General features: G+C 43.4%; 1 protein-coding gene across 1 annotated transcript in view; it reads right to left on the reverse strand.

Annotated features, from left to right (window-relative positions):
* LOC115094361 (gamma-aminobutyric acid receptor subunit gamma-4-like) overlaps window positions 1-17,457 on the reverse strand; it is a 643,570-nt gene that overhangs the window by 145,075 nt on the left and 481,038 nt on the right. The gene's annotated exons all lie outside the window — the stretch shown is intronic.

Raw genomic sequence — 17,457 nt, forward strand, 5'->3', positions numbered from 1 at the left:
CCCAAATGCTTTAAATTACCTGGGGATCCAGCGGTGGTCCAGAACGGCGGCGGTCCGGAACGGCCCCCTCAATTGAATCCTGTTGTCTTCAGCCGGCGCCATTTTGCAAAATGGCCGCCGCAAAATGGCGGCGGCCATAGACAAAAACGATTCGACGCAGGAGGTCATTCCGGACCCTCGCTGGACTTTTGGCAAGTCTTGTGGGGGTCAGGAGGCCCCCCCAAGCTGGCCAAAAGTTCCTGGGAGTCCAGCGGGGTTCAGGAAGCGATTTCTTGCCGCGAATCGTTTTCCGTACGGAAAATGGCGCCGGCAGGAGATCGACTGCAGGAGGTCGTTCAGCGGGGGTTCCGGACCGCCGCTGAACGACCTCCTGCAGTCGATCTCCTGCCGGCGCCATTTTCCGTACGGAAAACGATTCGCGGCAAGACATTGCTTCCTGAACCCCGCTGGACTCCCAGGAACTTTTGGCCAGCTTGGGGGGGCCTCCTGACCCCCACAAGACTTGCCAAAAGTCCAGCGGGGGTCCGGAATGACCTCCTGCGTCGAATCGTATTTGTCTATGGCCGCTGCCATTTTGCGGCGGCCATTTTGCAAAATGGCGCCGGCTGAAGACAACAGGATTCAATTGAGGGGGCCGTTCCGGACCGCCGCCGTTCTGGACCACCGCTGGATCCCCAGGTAATTTAAAGCATTTGGGGGGGGTTCGGGAGGGTGGGGGATTTAATTTAAAGGGTCGGGGGTGGGTTTTAGGCGGTTGGCTCACGATTTTCACGATAGTTTACACACCCAAACGGCAACAATACGATTCCCTCCCCCTCCCAGCCGAAATCGATCGTTAAGACAATCGAGGACACGATTCACATCTCTAAAATGTACTGTAAGTTTTCCACAGTTAATACAACTTGGTTTTCTTTCAATTCCTCCTTAACAAGTACTTTAAATGAAGCGAACCATAAAACAATTAGATAAGTATGGTTTGAGTATTAAGTGCTACACTTTCGATATCAAGAATTTAGTAGTCAATGCTACTTTGAAGAAAGTGGATCTTTGTGCCCCAATTCTGTCTTGCAGGAGCAACAGGACACAATGAACACTCCAATTGCAGGTAAGTAGATAACCAGTGTTTGTGTTGTTTCTTTTCTGTGTTCTTTGACTCTGATTGTTTATTTAACCCTTTTTTCTTTGTCACTTTCCAGTGAACTCTCCAGTCCCTGTGAATTTTGAGGCCTTTGTACTACGTGTTCTTATGTCTCTGACACAATTACTTGTGACAGCTACTGCAGTGTTTCTGTACTGTCTTTCTTTGTGGTGTTGGAAAAAGTTTCAGTCTAGCGAGACTTTGTGGCAAGTATACACTTAGCTGATTTTCTTTAGGATGAATCTTCCTACCCTCTGCCACTGATGGAGGGTGTGGCTTGCTGCAATGCTGCTTGTGGGTGTGGCTTCAGTGCCAGAGGATCCTGGATGTTGCTTCCTGACTGTGATCCTTGTGCTGTATTGGGTACGTTGTCTCTGGAGCAGCCAGAAACCTATCTATACTCTTTAAATAAGAAAATAGCATGTTCTTCCACTGAACTAACTGTGTTTTTATTCCAGAATTTACTAGGATAGTTCCCTCAAGGCTTTTGTAGAAGTGAGCTATTTATATCTCTATAGGAGGCCCATCTAGTAATTCGAGGTGAGGTTTAGGTAGTAGTGTAGGGGTTAGGTGCCACTTATTCAAAATGAGATGTACGAACAGAACAGTGCACTCTTGTGAAGATTTGATGACCTTCAGAGTGAGAAAACTCACACAAAGATGAGATTTGTACAATATTCCCCCCATCCTTGTATGAAGTTTTAGAAAAGAAAATTTGGGAATTTTGAGACATAGCTTGAGGCTAGATGGAATCTGAATTTATCTGTGAGAAACTTATGTTTCTCAGTCCACTATCCCCTTCACATAATTTTCCCTCTAACACTGGCTCACAAAATGATGTCACCAGCCTGTTTCCTCAGGATTTCAGTGACAAAATGGAGTTTCATTTTTTTTTCTCTTTCACTGAGAAAATTTGTTTGGGAATCTAAATTTTCCCTTCCAAATAATTTGGAAAGGATTTTGAAGTGATTCACAGCATTTTCCAGCGTTTCAGGTTCCCTCTTTACCGTAAACCCTATTTCCTATAACAGAATAATACTATTTAAAAATTCCCATTCAAACTTTCATTAAAATAAAATAAATTGAGGGTTCCCTTTCTCCATTTCTGCTCATCTCAAGAGCATAGCCTCTGAAACCTCACCAAACCCCTCCAAAAACACAGGATGTATTCAGTTAGGCATCTCTGCCCTGGCCAATATGGATCTTCAGGTCCACTTTTGTACTCTCAGGTATTTTTGACACATTCTGAGACCCCCATACCACCTATGGCTGCCAGGAGAAGTCTCTCTAACTTGGCCCCAATGCTTATTTTGTCAAAATTTTAACTTTAGAAAGAGCCCTGGGACCCCCTCCCCCCAAAATCAATTTTAGCAAAATTAAATGGAAGCTTTAAATGCAAAGTAGGACTCAGGCAGGTGTTTCCCAACTAGAATCTGCATTTTAAATGTTCCCGTTGCTCAGATCCATTTTTATAAACTTTTAAAACTTCTTCTCACCTCTGTAAAACCAGGAAGTACCTCCTCCAAGTCACTTCCGGGGCGATGACTCACATGTTAATTCTCCTGCAACTTTATTGCATCTTACAACTGCCTGCACATCCTCTGCTTCTAATACAGTACCAAGATCAATGAGAGAACTGGGAAGAAAAACATGCCACATCCCAGCAATGATCTCTTAGAGCCCAAGTCTCAGGTCAGTAATAAAAATAAAATAAAAAAAGAAAAACAAACCCTTTACCTCCTTATTTCTGTATTTTAACCTCTAGTTACAACTGGCATATATTGAAGCAATCTTCAAAAGCCCACTTACTCAAGTAAAGTGCATTTACACCTGTGAAACCCAATTTTAAGCATATAACTGCTTTTTAAAATCAGATCAAAAGATACTAAAGGAGCTCAAAGATGTCCTTGCAGGTTCACTATATGATGTTTTCAATAAATCTTTGGAGTCAGATGTGGTCCTGCAGGACTGGAGAAGGGCGGATGTGGTCCCTCTTCGTAAAACTGATAACAGAAAAGTGGTTGGAAACTACAGTCTTACCTTGGTGGTGTGAAAATTGATGGAGAAAGGAATTTACTCTGAGGATGGAAGGATAATAAGTGGAGTAGCTCAGAGATGAGTCCTAGCAATATTGTGGAGGAGTTAGATGGAAAAGTTTTCCTTTCATAAATGACACTAAGGAGTAGACAGAATAAAAAGCGATCTAAGAAAGCTTGAGGAGTGGTCTAATATTTTGCAGTTAGATTTAATGCCAAAAAGGGCAGAGTCATGCACTTCGGGAGTGAAAATCAATGTGAGTGGTATGTGATAGATGGTGAAGAGCCAATGGATACCAATCAAGAGAGAGACTTTGGTATGACAGTATTGGATGATCTCAAGATAGCAAAATTGATGTTGGTGCAGAGCCGTAGTGTGCCTATGGCCAATAGGTCCTCAGCCATAGGTGCTGTTACTTGAATGGTGCCATAGCGCCGTTGGTGCAGATCTCAGGAGTAGTGCAGCCCTGCCAAAACTAGCAGCATGATCGGCAAAGCCTTAGGAGGAAGTATGGTATGACCTGTCATGCTAGATGGAACACAAGGCCCGACATGGGTTGTCCCTCGCAGTCCAAAGAAGAAGACATTCTGTTGGCTTTGGAAGCTGATGGAGGAGACTGCTGCTGCTGCTGCTGCTGCTTCCACTTCAAGAATGTGTGTGTATGTGTGTGTGTGTGGGGGGGGGGGGGGTGTGGGGTAAGTGAGTGAGTGATTGAGAAAAAAAGAGAGCATGTATATGTCTGTGTGTGAGAGTTTATGTATGTGTATGTTTGTGGATATGTGTGTGTGTATGTGTGTGTGTGAGAGAGAGAGAGAGAGAGAGAGAGAAGAAGAAAGAGCATCTGAAAATCTAAAGTTTCCAGGTATGAAGAACAGGGGATTTTTAAAAATGATTATTAGTTTTAATTATTGAATATTATTTAATGTGTCTGCTTTGAAAGATTTTATTTGTGTTCATAAAAAATGTTATGAGTTTTTAATTTTTGGATGTTATTCTAGTTAACTGTTTTGAATTATTTTGAATAGTATGGTTTTACTACTATTGATATTATTTATATTTCTTGATTTTATTGTTTTATGAGCAATGGTAATGTTTCTATATTTGTTATTGCACTGCATTCAGAATCTGACTTGTTGCATTTCCCAGTTCAGCTTTTTTTCTGCATGTTTCTATTCATATTCTGTATTTTGGGTGTCTGTGTTCTGCATGTGTGACTGAGGTGAGGAAACCCACTAGCGAGAGGTTTCTGTATAGGGAAATATAGCACAATGGCTTGTTTTGTTTTCCTGAAAGGTGTATTGGTGGTGTATGTGTATTGGTGTAATAATTGTAGTGTTGCCTTTTCATAGGTAGAGTTGTTGCTGTTTGAATGATGGCAGTGCTGTTTTGATATAGAAAGTTTATTGTATTATAATTCTGTTTTCTTGTAGCTTTTTGAAGTCATGACCATGCCCAATATGCATTACAGTAGGCCTAATATCATATGGATTACAATTGTATTTTTTGCTTTTTGTGAAGGATTTTCTGGTTGGCTACACAGCAAGTGGCTACACAGCAAATGTCATGGCTGGCTACACAGCAAGCCATGACATTTAAAATATATATTAAGTAAAATTTGTACTTCAGATGACTGCACTTTGAATACAGTTATTCATGTAAAATGTGTTATTATAAATATATAATTTTTAGTTGTGTATGGAGAAAATGTAACGGGGTGGGGTGGGAAGTGGGGTGGGAAGTGAAAGGCTCAAAGATTTGCCTAGAGCGCCTAATACCCTTGCACTGGCCCTTGGCATTGCTGTATAAATATTTAACAGAGTCTACCAACTTGTGGTATCATGTGTTATGTAATGTGAGGCTGCACTTTTTCACTGGGCTGTAGGTGTCAAATTGCCTGGCTATGGCTCTCAGATGGTAACCAAAACTAGCAGGATACTTGGATGTACTGTATAGGGAAAGGCATAACCAGCAGAGAAAAATAGATAATAATAGATCGTTGGTGAGACCTCACCAGGAATATTAAGTTCAGTTTTGGAGGCTTTATCTCAAAAAGGATATAGATAGTTTGGAGAAGGGCAACCAAAATGGTGCAAGATTTGTACAGGAAGCCCTATGAGATGATTCTGAAGAAACTTAATATACACACTACACTATACTCTAGAAGAGAGGTGAGACAAGGGGGATCCGATACAGACATTTAAATATCTGAAGTTATTCATGCACAGGAGGCCACATGTTTTGAATAGAAAGGAAGCTGTAGGAGCCATAGTACGAAGCTCCAAAATGAACAATGTCAAGAGGTATTTTTTCACAGAGAGGGGTGGTGGATGCCTGGAATGCCATCCTGGAGCAGGCAGTGATGACAAGAACAGTAGAATGCTACAAGAAAGCATGGGATAAACACAATGGCAAGAGAATGTAAGGAAGGCACAGCACAGCTTTCGCTGAGTAACAGTTGCAGCCCAGGGAAACAGTGATACTGCTTCATTGTGCTTTCTGGATGGCATGGAGAAACCTGCACAGAGGAGCAATTCTAAAGAGACACAGTGGGATTGGGGGGGGGGGGGGGGGAGGGGTGTTCTATGTGGCAATTTGATCTACTTTGGGTAAATGCACATAAAATTGTTGCTGGGCCGACTGGATGGGCCTTTTGATCTTTATCTTCCATCATTTACTATCAGGCCGATACAGTACAGTGTGCTCCGGCGGAGCGCACTGTTAGCCCGCGTTTGGCCGTGCGTTTTCAACGTGCTATTTTTACCCCTTATACAGTAAGGGGTAATTGCGTGTCGAAAACGCGCTGCCAACCCCCCCCCCCCCCGAAACTAATAGCGCCCGCAACATTCCTGTGTGATTCAGAAAGCAAAATGTGCAGCCAAGCCGCACATTTTACTTTCAGAAATTAACACCTGCCCAAAGGCTGGCGTTAATTTCTACCGGCACAGGGAAAGTGTACAGAAAAGCAGTTTTTTCTGCTTTTCTGTACACCCTCTGACTTAATATCATAGCGATATTAAGTCGGAGGCTCCAAAATTAAAAAAAAATCAAAAATTAAAAAAAAAAAAGTTAAATCGGCCGGCGGCCTGCGGGTTGAAAGACAGACACTCAATTATGCCGGCATCTGTTTTCCGAACCCGTGGCTGTCAGCAGGTTTGAGAACAGATGCCGGTAAAATTGAGCGGCGGCTGTCAAACCCGCTGACAGCCGCCGCTCCTGTCAAAAAGGAGGCGCTAGGGATGCATTAGTGTCCCTAGTGCCTCCTTTTACCGCGGGCCATCATTTGCATACTGGATCGCGCACCCAAGAGAGTGGCCTGGGCGCGTTTTGGGAGAGCGGGTGCTCGCCTCAGAGCGCCGGATCTCCCGTGAATTTTACTGTATCGGCCCGTATGTTAGCATTTTACCAGACTGCATTCCAATAGTGCTGTGCTCAGGTGCTTTATGCCTGACTTTATCAATAAGCCCAAAGAGAGAGAAATTAACATAGAAGGAAAAGTAAAAAATAATTTAAAAAAAAGGACTAAAGAAGGAATAAAAGAGGGAGCAAAGAAGAAAAAATGGAAAGTGAGAATGAGCAAAAGAGAATGGAAGCAAATGAGATGCAGAAGAGAGGGGATATGATGGTAGGGGGACAGTTTCAGTATTGTTTTTAGAGAGATGGGAAAAAGCAATAAAAAAAAACAAAAAAAACAAAGCTATAGTTTGTGGAGTGCAATAAAAAAAGCTGCTAGAAAAGTCTCACCTAGTACACTGTTTCAGTGTTTGTTCTTATGAGCATCCTTGGGGAGAATGTCAACAAGCAATAAAGGAGTTAGCACTGAACAGGTACAGTATGTATAAGGAGTACCAGGGGACAAATACACACACAAATAACAAAAACATGTTTTAAAAACCTGGGGTACCTCTTATAAAAATCAGTTTTAGCAAAGTGGAAAATGCTCTACCATATGAATTGCCTCTGTTTCTCTACTACTAAGGAGGAAAACTGTATTATGATACCAATCACTGAAGCACAAGAAAAGTTTCCCAATCGATAACATCATGTTTAAAAACAAAAAATAATCAAAGCTACAATGAAATGTTGTCCCAATCTACTGATATCAAAATGTAAAGAAAATAAATATTGATTTGTCAGAGCAGCCACACTCAGATGGCATGGGTCTCGTTTTAGTTTGTAAAATTAAATGTCAAAACTATTTTGTCAAAGAAAACTTGACATTGATACACTTGGTCCTAGCTGGAAGGAAATACTTTGATTGTACAACTAAATTACGTTTCTAATTAACTCGTGCACGTGACTGGCATGTGTAAAATGCAAACCAAAGAGAAGGTAGTTAGCATAACTCTATCTCCTTCATGTCTTACAGTATGTGATACATCTAAAATTGAGTGAAAGATTCATATTTTCAAAAGGTTTCCTATGAAAGAATGAGCTGGAACAACTCTGTACAATCCTCTGGGAAACAGGGAAATGATTAGCCATAGCAGCAAAATATGTTGTAGCCAAATACAAACATCAAAATACAAAGCCAGAAATGCAACATTGGGAGAGACAGTATTGAAAATCACAAAAAAACTATAATTGTACTTCTTATTTACTTTGCCATTTTTTTTTCCTTTCCTAGACTAAGGGATGATAAAGCTTGCGTGAAACCAATTATAGCATGGGCTCACAAAAAATGTAACAGGCCCGTTAAAAAGTAAATTAGTTAGTGATGCAAAAGATTTTGCATGCTTGCAGGAAAAAGTGTCAGAAACATCTTATTCATGTTCATGTGTGCATGGAAATGCCAAAATGAATTTCTTAAACAGTGTTAGCATATTGCTTACCAAGGCAATGCAAGATAGAGTCAGCACAACTCTTAAAAGAAGGCATGGAATAACCCGCATGAAGCAGCAGTTATAACTCTAAGCACTTTGCTGGGAAGGCTGGATGGACCATGCGGTCTTTATCTGCTGCTCTGGTACTAGTGCTAATGCTTTTTTCCTCTGGACTCCTCCTGCTGGCTTCCAAAGGGTATGCATCTAAGCCTGGTGCATAGGGGTTACTTGTCAGCGCAGAGGAAAGAGGTGGCGGAGTTGCTACTACGTCAGTCTAGGTGAAGAGGTCAAATGAAAGTGGAGGATTCTGAATTCCTACAGATCAGAAAACTGACATGAGTGTGTCTTTAGAACCGTCTGTTTTATGTGTCAGTAAGGATTTTCAAAGAGTGGTGTGAGAAGATATGGTGGAGACGAAGGGAGCATGCAAGAGAGAGACCAAGGGAAGACTCTGGCTATCCTGGCTCAGAAAGGCACAAGCTGTTAACCATTCCCAGTTCTAAAAATACCCCATAGTGTAGGCACTGCAGTGGTTGTATTTTACTCTTTGCTACCGCCTCAAAGTACACAAAACTTATCTCCAAACTAAAATCAAAGCAATTGGTCAGCTAAAAAAAGCTTTTGAGTCTCAGACTCCTCTTCAGCCTCAAGATTATAAACCATAGAGAGGCACCTCCAGTCTATATGGACACCAATCTGCTTGGGTTTTCAGGATATCCCTAATGAATATGCATGAGAAAGATCTGCATGCACACTGCTTCAACTGTAAGCAAATGTATCTGATTAATATTCTTTGAGGATATCCTGAAAACCTAAGCAGATTATTGTCTATGGAGACTAGGAGTTGCCAACTGTCAATTAATGTAATCTGAATGTAATCTGATTTGAAGTGCTAAAAAAAAGTGTGAAAAGCGGAATATAAAAATCTAAATAAATAAATAAAAAATAAATGACAGCAAAGACCTTTGTCCTCTGGATTGGAGAAGAGCAGTGGAGGTCCCACTTTACAAGAATGGTGACAGTGAAGAGGCTGGAACAACAGGCCAGATAGCCTCACCTCGGTAGTGGAAAAATTAATGGAGACTGCTGAAGGAAGTATAGTGAACTATCTTCAATCAGGAGGGTTACTAGACCCGAGGCAACATGGACTCACCAGGGGAAGATCCTGTCCATCAAATCTGACTGGGTGATTAAAGTGGATCAAGGAAGAGTATTCAATGTGATCTACTTGGATTTCAGCAGTTTGCTATGGTCCCGCATAGGAGGCTGGTGAATAAAATGAGAAGCTTGGGAGTGAGTGCCAATGTGGTGGCATGGATTACAAACGGCCTGACGGATAGAAGAAAGTGTGTAATGGTAAATGAAACCTACTTTAAAGAGAGAACAGTGTTAAGTGATGTTGGGACCGTTTCTGTTCAATATCTTTGTGAGCAACATTACGGAAGGAATAAAAGGTAAAGTTTGTCTATTTGTGGATAATACTAAGATCTGCAACAGAGTGGTCACACTGGAAGGAGTAGAGAGAATGGAAAGTAATTTAAGAAAGCTTGAGCAGTGGTCAAAGATATGGCAGCTGGGATTCAATGCCAAGAAGTGCAGAGTAGGGATGTGAATCGTTTTTTGATGATTTAAAATATCGTCCGATATATTTTAAATCGTCAAAAATTGTTAGGGCCACGATACAATACCAATTCCCCCGATTTATCGTCAAAAAATCGTAAATCGGGGGAAGGGGGAGGGCAGGAAAACCGGCACACTAAAACCCCCTAAAACCCACCCCCAACCCTTTAAATTAAATCCCCCACCCTCCCGAACCCCCCCAAATGCCTTAAATTACCCTGGGGTCCAGCGGCGGTCCATAGCTAAATCGGGGGAAGGGGGAGGGCAGGAAAACCGGCACACTAAATCCCCCTAAAACCCACCCCCGACCCTTTAAATTAAATCGGGGGAAGGGGGAGGGCAGGAAAACCGGCACACTAAATCCCCCTAAAACCCACCCCTGACCCTTTAAATTAAATCCCCCCCTCCCGAACCCCCCCCAAATGCCTTAAAGTACCCTGGGGTCCAGCGGCGGTCCGAAACGGGCTCCTGCTGTTGAAGCGTGTTGTCTTCAGCCGGCGCCATTTTGCAAAATGGCCGCCGCAAAATGGCGGCGGCCATAGACCAACACGATTTGACCGCAGGAGGTCGCTTCCGGACCCCCGCTGGACTTTTGGCAAGTCTTGTGGGGGTCAGGAGGCCCCCCCAAGCTGGCCAAAAGTCTCTGGGGGTCCAGCGGGCGTCCGGGAGCGATCTCCTGCCGCGAATCGTTTTCCGTACGGAAAATGGCGCCGGCAGGAGATCGACTGCAGGAGGTCGTTCAGCGAGGGTTCCGGACCTCCGCTGAACGACCTCCTGCAGTCGATCTCCTGCCAGCGCCATTTTCCGTACGGAAAACGATTCGCGGCAGGAGATCGCTCCCGGACGCCCGCTGGACCCCCAGAGACTTTTGTATACCCTGGAAGGCAGGAGGAACAGAGAAGATATGATACAAACCTTCAGATATCTGAAAGGTTTTAATGATACATGAACTTCAAACCTTTTCCATTGTAAAGGAAACAGCAGTACTAAGAGTCACAAAATTAAACTTCAGGGGCAATGACTCGGAACCAATGTCAGGATATATTTCTTCACGGAGGGGGTACTCGATGAGAAAGCCGGTAGCGATAGCACCTCCATGGTGCTATCGCTGCCAGCTTTTGCACTCTAGCGCCATCGTAAAAGGTGGTGCTACTGGGTGTGCTACCGCCAGCAAATTTTCTGCCGTGTCCGCCCCAACAATGCTCCGACTCCTCCTCTTCCGGGGCCGACTCTGCCCCGACTCTGCCCCGAACTAGCTATCGCATGCGAAAAGTCCCTTTTCGCATGCGATACGCAACAAAAATGACCCCCTTAGCTTACTAACATTCTTAACTGTTTGCACAGGAATCTGACATAGTGAAGGTCACTTGAGGCAGGGAAACCAGGCACAGGTATCCATTCTGCTTCTAGCCATAAGCTATGGTGCTGGCCTTGTTCTGCAAATTACACTTCACAGAATACTAACCTTGGGAAGGGTGTGACACTTAATTCACGCTTGGTCACTCTGTAAGCAGAATTTATCTCAACACTTTGAATTAAACAGAAATTTAAGATCAAAGGGTAGTGGGACTTGAATTCTCATTGGATTTTCTACAAGGTGAAGGCTGCAGTTCTACTAAAGACTGAAAAACTCAAAATATTTAATTAAATATTTGCTTTATTTGTACTTGGATTTTGTAAAATATTATTATATTTATGGTAGTATAATATACTGTAAGTAATTAATATAAAGTAATACAAATCTTTGAAAAATAGTGACCTAATAAATGTACAGTAGTTAAAATGTTCTTTTACTTTAGTTTTATATATTTAAGTTATCTCTGCTTACAGAAAATGTATACATAGATTAATTTCTGTGTCTTCAAATGCTTATGCACACCAAGAACAAAAATTGATCAGGCATAGACAATGCTTTCCCTGGTTCATTCCTAATGCACATTTTTAAATTAAGACAATACTCCATGGTCACCTCTGAAAACTGAAGTTCTTGCTCAGGGATAATCATATTCCTTGTTCTGACTCCCAGGTTCCCCCAAGTATTCTTTAATTATCCAAGCTAAAAATACAAATAACAGCTGTCTGGACTCGTTTTTCAAAAGCTCAATGCCCAAACCAGACATTATAGGTATGGAAAGTCAGTGGGAGCTGAGTACGGTTACCCTTGATCAGAACTTGATTTAACCTTCATTTGGACTTGCAAAAATATGTAGAAACGTCCAGCCATAAATGTTCTTAGATAACACATCATGGAGAAGAACAAGGTGACATTCCTGTGGAAGAATACTTTTCCAGGCCAGACCATTGCATCAATGATTTTACATTCAAGATACTAAAATAGAACTTCAAAACTTCTAGGAACATAAAACATTTGAAATTTGAGACAACTATAGGAAGAGTGATTTTTCAATAATCTTAGTAAGTATCTAAAGTTATAAACACTGGTGGGAGCCTCACGGTTCATAAAATTCTAGGGTGTGAAGGCTAAAAGATTTTGTGTCTTTTTTTTTTTTTGTTTCATTTTGGGAGCAATTTCTGTGTAGTTCAGGGTTATTTCTGTTTTTTCTTTCTATTTTTGGTTTCAGAAAATGGCGTGCGCTATTATCCCAAAACAAGTCCCATCTCAAGTGTCCCAGACCCCAAGGGTCTGTGGAGAGCCCCTGTCTCAACCCTATGCCAACCCTAAAGCTCCCCAAAAAAAAGTTATAGTTATAAGAAACCCCAGTTATAGGTCCCATCTCCAAACCTATCCCCTCCCCTTCGTAGAAAAAATAGCCCTCTCGGGATCCAGCCCATCCAATCCCCTGCCCTAACGACTTACCAAATCTGCCCTGGTGATCTAGTGGGAACCCAAAGCAACCCCTCACCCTGGATCTGGCAGTGGCCATTTTCCAAAATGGGGCTGGCAGCTCCTATCACATGATAGGGACAAAGAGCCAGTCAGTGCCATTTTGGAAAATGGCAGCTGTTGGGTATGGAGAGTAGGGGGTCACCCCAGGCCCTTACAAGACCACTAGGGCAGATTTTGTAAGTCTGGGTGAGGGGTTAGAAGGATGATCTAGTTTCTGGGAGGGAGACTATACTTTTTAACAAAGGGGAGGAGTTGGTAGGCAGGACTTGTGACTGAGGTGTCTCACAACTATAGGTTTTTCTGGAGGAACATTGGCCACCTCCAGCAGTGGCAGGTGGGTTGGGACAGAGGGGTCTCTGGAGATTTGCAGGTTAGGATGGTTTCCTGGGGGAAATACACACATTATGGGGTAAATTTTCAAAAAAGAGCATGCGTCCTTGTGCGCACGGTTCCTGGGGTGCACATGGACACGGCGATTTTATAACATGCGTGTGTCACTGCGCGCATGTTATAAAATATGATTCCTGTGCATACATGCATGCCATATTTTAATATCTGTGTGGGCGGGTGGCATCTCGCCCGTGCAAGGGGGGATTTTAAAAAAACAATGCACGGCGACGTGAGAAGGTGTTTCCCAGTTCCTATCCCCTTAACTACCCTTCCTACCTTTTCCCCTTTCCTCCCTGACCCCTAATCCCTACCTATCTATCGCTACCTATCTAGCTGTTGCCGTGCAAGTCACCAGGACAGCGCAAAATGGCGCTTTCCCAGCTGTCCCCCACCCCGACCCACCCATACCCAGCCCCCTGCCCACCCCTTTTTGATGACCCAGCACTTTTGTTTGTACAGGGAGATATGCACATGACTGAGCTGTTTCTAAAAGGTGCTTGGCGTGCGCACGGTCCAGCCATGTGCGTATCTCCTAGTTTTTGTGCACGGCCGTTTGAAAATTTGGGCTTATTTGTAAATACTGTGGACTATTTGCAAATAATGTGCGCTAAAAGCAATAGAAAAGAAAACTCAACATTTTAGGCCGGTTTTTTAATGGCCCATGCATGTAAAACTTAGGGGTTATGCGCGCGGCTGGGCCTTGCAGGCACCGTGCGCATTTTAAAAGGGGCCTGGCTGCACTCGTAAGCCCTGTTATGTGCACAAGAGCCAGGCCTTGGAAGAGGGGTGGTCCAGGGGGGCGGGGTGGGGCTAGAGGCACTCGGTACAGCAGCCATTTGCCACGGTGCCGGCACACGCAACTTGCTCCAGCTCCTTTGCAGGTGCAAAAAGTAAGTAAGAAATTGGGGGGGGGGGGGGGGGGCTAGGATAGGGATAGGGTTGGGTAGAATAGGGGAAGGGGAAGGGAGGTTAGGATAGGGGGTAGGGAAGTTCCCTCCCAGTCTGCTCCTTAATTGGAGCAGATTGAAGAAGGAACTGGGGAAGCCCGATTATGCGTCGCCCCGCAAATTCGCTAAATTATAACCCCCCTTGCGTGTGCGCATCGATATGTGCACAACGGGTAGCTCACGTACATGGACCCATGCATGTTCTTTTTAAAAATGTACTCCTTTGTCTTTCTTCTGTTTAGTTTTAGAAATGACAAAGACAATGTTGTTGATATTGTCTATGATATTTCACATGAAAGCACAAACTTATAAAATATTATGTATTTGAGATATGCTTCGGGTAAAAATTTCGTGTCAGGCTTCATTTCGAGGCCCCCCACGGGAATTTCGTTTTTCCCGTGGTTCTGTTTTTTTTTGGGGGGGCCCCCAATTTTCCCATTAGTGCACGTTAGTGCGCACTAACGGGATTATGCGCGCACTAACTCCCGATAGTGCGCACTATCCTGGCAGAGTTAGCGTGTACTAACTCAAAAATGATTTTTTTCCAAAATTTTGGAAATAATTAAATTGTTTTTCGGTTCTCCTGAACCATTCCGAATTAGGAAATTTCATTGACATTGCCTAATTCGGGAAAAACGACTGCACGTCCCTATTATGTATTTCTGTCCCAAATGTGTACACATATATTTATAATGCAGGAAACCACATACTTTCTCTACCCATTTTAGACCTGCAATAATTGTAACATGTGCATAGTAACCCTGAGTTGTATGTGGAGACACGTATACCTGCAGTACCTGAATGTAATCTGCTTTGAAGTGCCTGAAAAGCGGAACATAAAAATAAATAAATAAATATAAAGGACATGTATACTCCGCTTATGAAAATGCTTCCTTTTTGTGGCCAGACTTGCAATCATCAGTTTACCGACACTTCCCTCAACCAGTTCATCCAGACCCTCCAGCACTTTACCCTGACCTCTCACTACTTAACTCAGCGTGCCCAGCTAAACATTGCAGACAAAAGACAAATGCAACTTCTGTGACTTAGCAGGTGTAAAAGCAAATGAAAATGTTTGATAATGAATGCGTGTTTCCCGTTTACAAAATTGTAGCTTGCACATGAACTTCTGAACCCTGGAACGTCCTTGAAGTGCTTTTTATTCCTTTAATATGTAGGCACAACACTGATAAAATGCAAATAACATTGGGCACTTGCAAATTCTGTTTGCCCATGTGCAATGCTGCTTATGTGTACAACTTCCAGTTTTACATAAGTAAACATTTTGAAAATTTCCCCCTAAGAGACTTAACATAGACACTGCTTTTCTTACTCATTAGCAGACTTAGGGCCTCATTTACTAAGCATTTTTCCCATAGGCACGGAATGGGAGAAAAGCCTTAAGCAGTACCTTTCAAAGTGACACGTATACACACATGTGCATTTTCCGGCACATGCATATGGATGCACTGATTTTATAACATGCGCACATGTTATAAAATCAGGTACCCGAGCGTACATGCGCACACGATTTTATATTGATACGCACATGTGCACACGGATACCGTCTCGAGTGTGTAAGTGGGGGGGAATTTAGTAGATGCGTGTGGCGATGCATTAGGCCTATTTCACAGTTCCCTCCCAGTTCAAGAGAGGACTTCCTAAACCCCCTACCTATCTAGTCTCCCTTTTACCCTACTAATCCCGAATCTTAAAAGCCCACTTACTACCCTTTTTTAAAAAAATGATTCTACTTACATGCAGCCCATAGCAGAAGCAAGTTACGCGGTTGTGGGATCCTGGCGCGCGCGCTAGTGTGTGTAACTGACTGCATGGTGCAATCCCAGCCTGCCCATGCCTCGCCCAGATCAAGCCCACATCCTGCCGCTTTTCCGTCAAACCTTTTTTATCCACGTACCGGGAGATTTGCGCGTGGCTGCGGGCCTTTTAAAATCCATGCAGTGTGCGCATGTGCGAGTCACGCATGTAACTCCTGGTTTTGCCACGTGCAACCCTTCTAAAATCAACCTCTTAGTAAATAACCCCCTGCCCTTAGGCCTTAATATTCGATAAAGATTGTTTCCATATGCACAGAAAGGGAAAAAGTAATTTTGAATAAGGTCCATTGCCTTCCATTATCTTTACATGTTGTAGTGTTTTTTTCTCAGTTTTCTTACCCTCTCCAAACATATCACTACCCTCATGTCCTTCATACTTTTACTTCAAACTCTTTGTGTCCTTGAAAACAAACACTGTTTTTGTAATCCAACCTACAATGTATTCGTATATTCAGGTACCATCATCCTTAGCACATTTTGCAGTGATTTCATGAAGGAAGCTTTAGTCACAAATGCACAAGGCGGATATTTTTTGAAAGGGGGAAAAGTTGTATTTTATCTGCAGAAAACTGTGTGCCTGATATATGCACATACAATTTTGCACTACACACTACATGTATGTATATACTTTTACATTAATTTGGGGGAATCTTGGCAGGGTTGGGGCTTAACATGCATGATTTTAAATTTAAAAAACCATATCCATAGAAATTCTTCTGGCAAAGCTATTCACACCAAATAACAGGTGCAATTGTGTGAGTATAGTTTTGCTGGGATAATTTTCAAACCAGGCTTGTGCACATAATTCCACTTTGAAAACTGGTGCAGCTTTTGTGCAGATTTGCCAGCTTACTTATGCTTGATTTTGCAAGATTACTTCCTAACAGGTCGATACAGTAACGTGCGGTTGAAGATTTCCCGTCTGTAACGTGCTGGGAGCGCACAATACAGACGAGTAAGGCCATCCAGCGATACAGTCTCCAGTTTCACGCGTCCTTAGCGCTTCCTAAAATAGACACATAACCCTTTCCGCACCCAGCATGTAGATGATGTGAAAATGAACGAATTAGCTGTATAATGAAGGAATTAGCTATTTCCCTCCGATACTGTAACGGGCGCTGATATTATCTCCTTAGTAACCCGCTGTTTTGCCGCGGCCTTAAAGTGTTAGTTTACCGCCTCCCCCTAGTAGGTGTTAGGACTGTGAGTCTTGTAGCAAACCCATCGACACCACTTAAAATACTGAAACACAATAAAACACAATAAAAAAAAAAGCGATACAGAGATGATCGAGAAAATGTAATGCTGTGGGACACATAAAAACCTGTCAGAAAAAAAAATAAAAATTTTTAAATACCTGTCGGAGGGCCGCGTGAGTCCAGGCGGGCGGCGGCGGGAGCCGGGGAGCGAGTGGTCGCGTGTAAAATCTAGGCCGCGGGCGGGTGGGCGCCTGTTCCAAGCGGCGGCGGGGGCGGGTGGACGCGCGATAGTCTCAGACGGGCGGCGGGATCCGGGCAGAGGGAGCCAGCGGCGAAAACGGCCTCCGGCTCCCTCTGCCTGGATGAATGCACGGCAGTGAAGGAATGGCCGTGCGATTTCAGCGCTCAGCAGTCACATGCCGTGACTGCCTTGAGCGCTGAAATCGCACGGCCATTCATCCAGGCAGAGGGAGCCTCTGCCTGGTTGAATGCACGGCCCCCGCCGGAATGGATGCCCCTGCGATTTCGGTAGTCACGTGACTGTAGCAAGTCACGTGACTACCGAAATCACACGGGCGAAATAAAAAGGTATGATCTGCAACTTAATTGTTGACTTTAAT

The sequence above is a fragment of the Rhinatrema bivittatum genome, chromosome 6 (assembly GCF_901001135.1).
Source record: "Rhinatrema bivittatum chromosome 6, aRhiBiv1.1, whole genome shotgun sequence".
NCBI lineage: Eukaryota > Metazoa > Chordata > Amphibia > Gymnophiona > Rhinatrematidae > Rhinatrema > Rhinatrema bivittatum.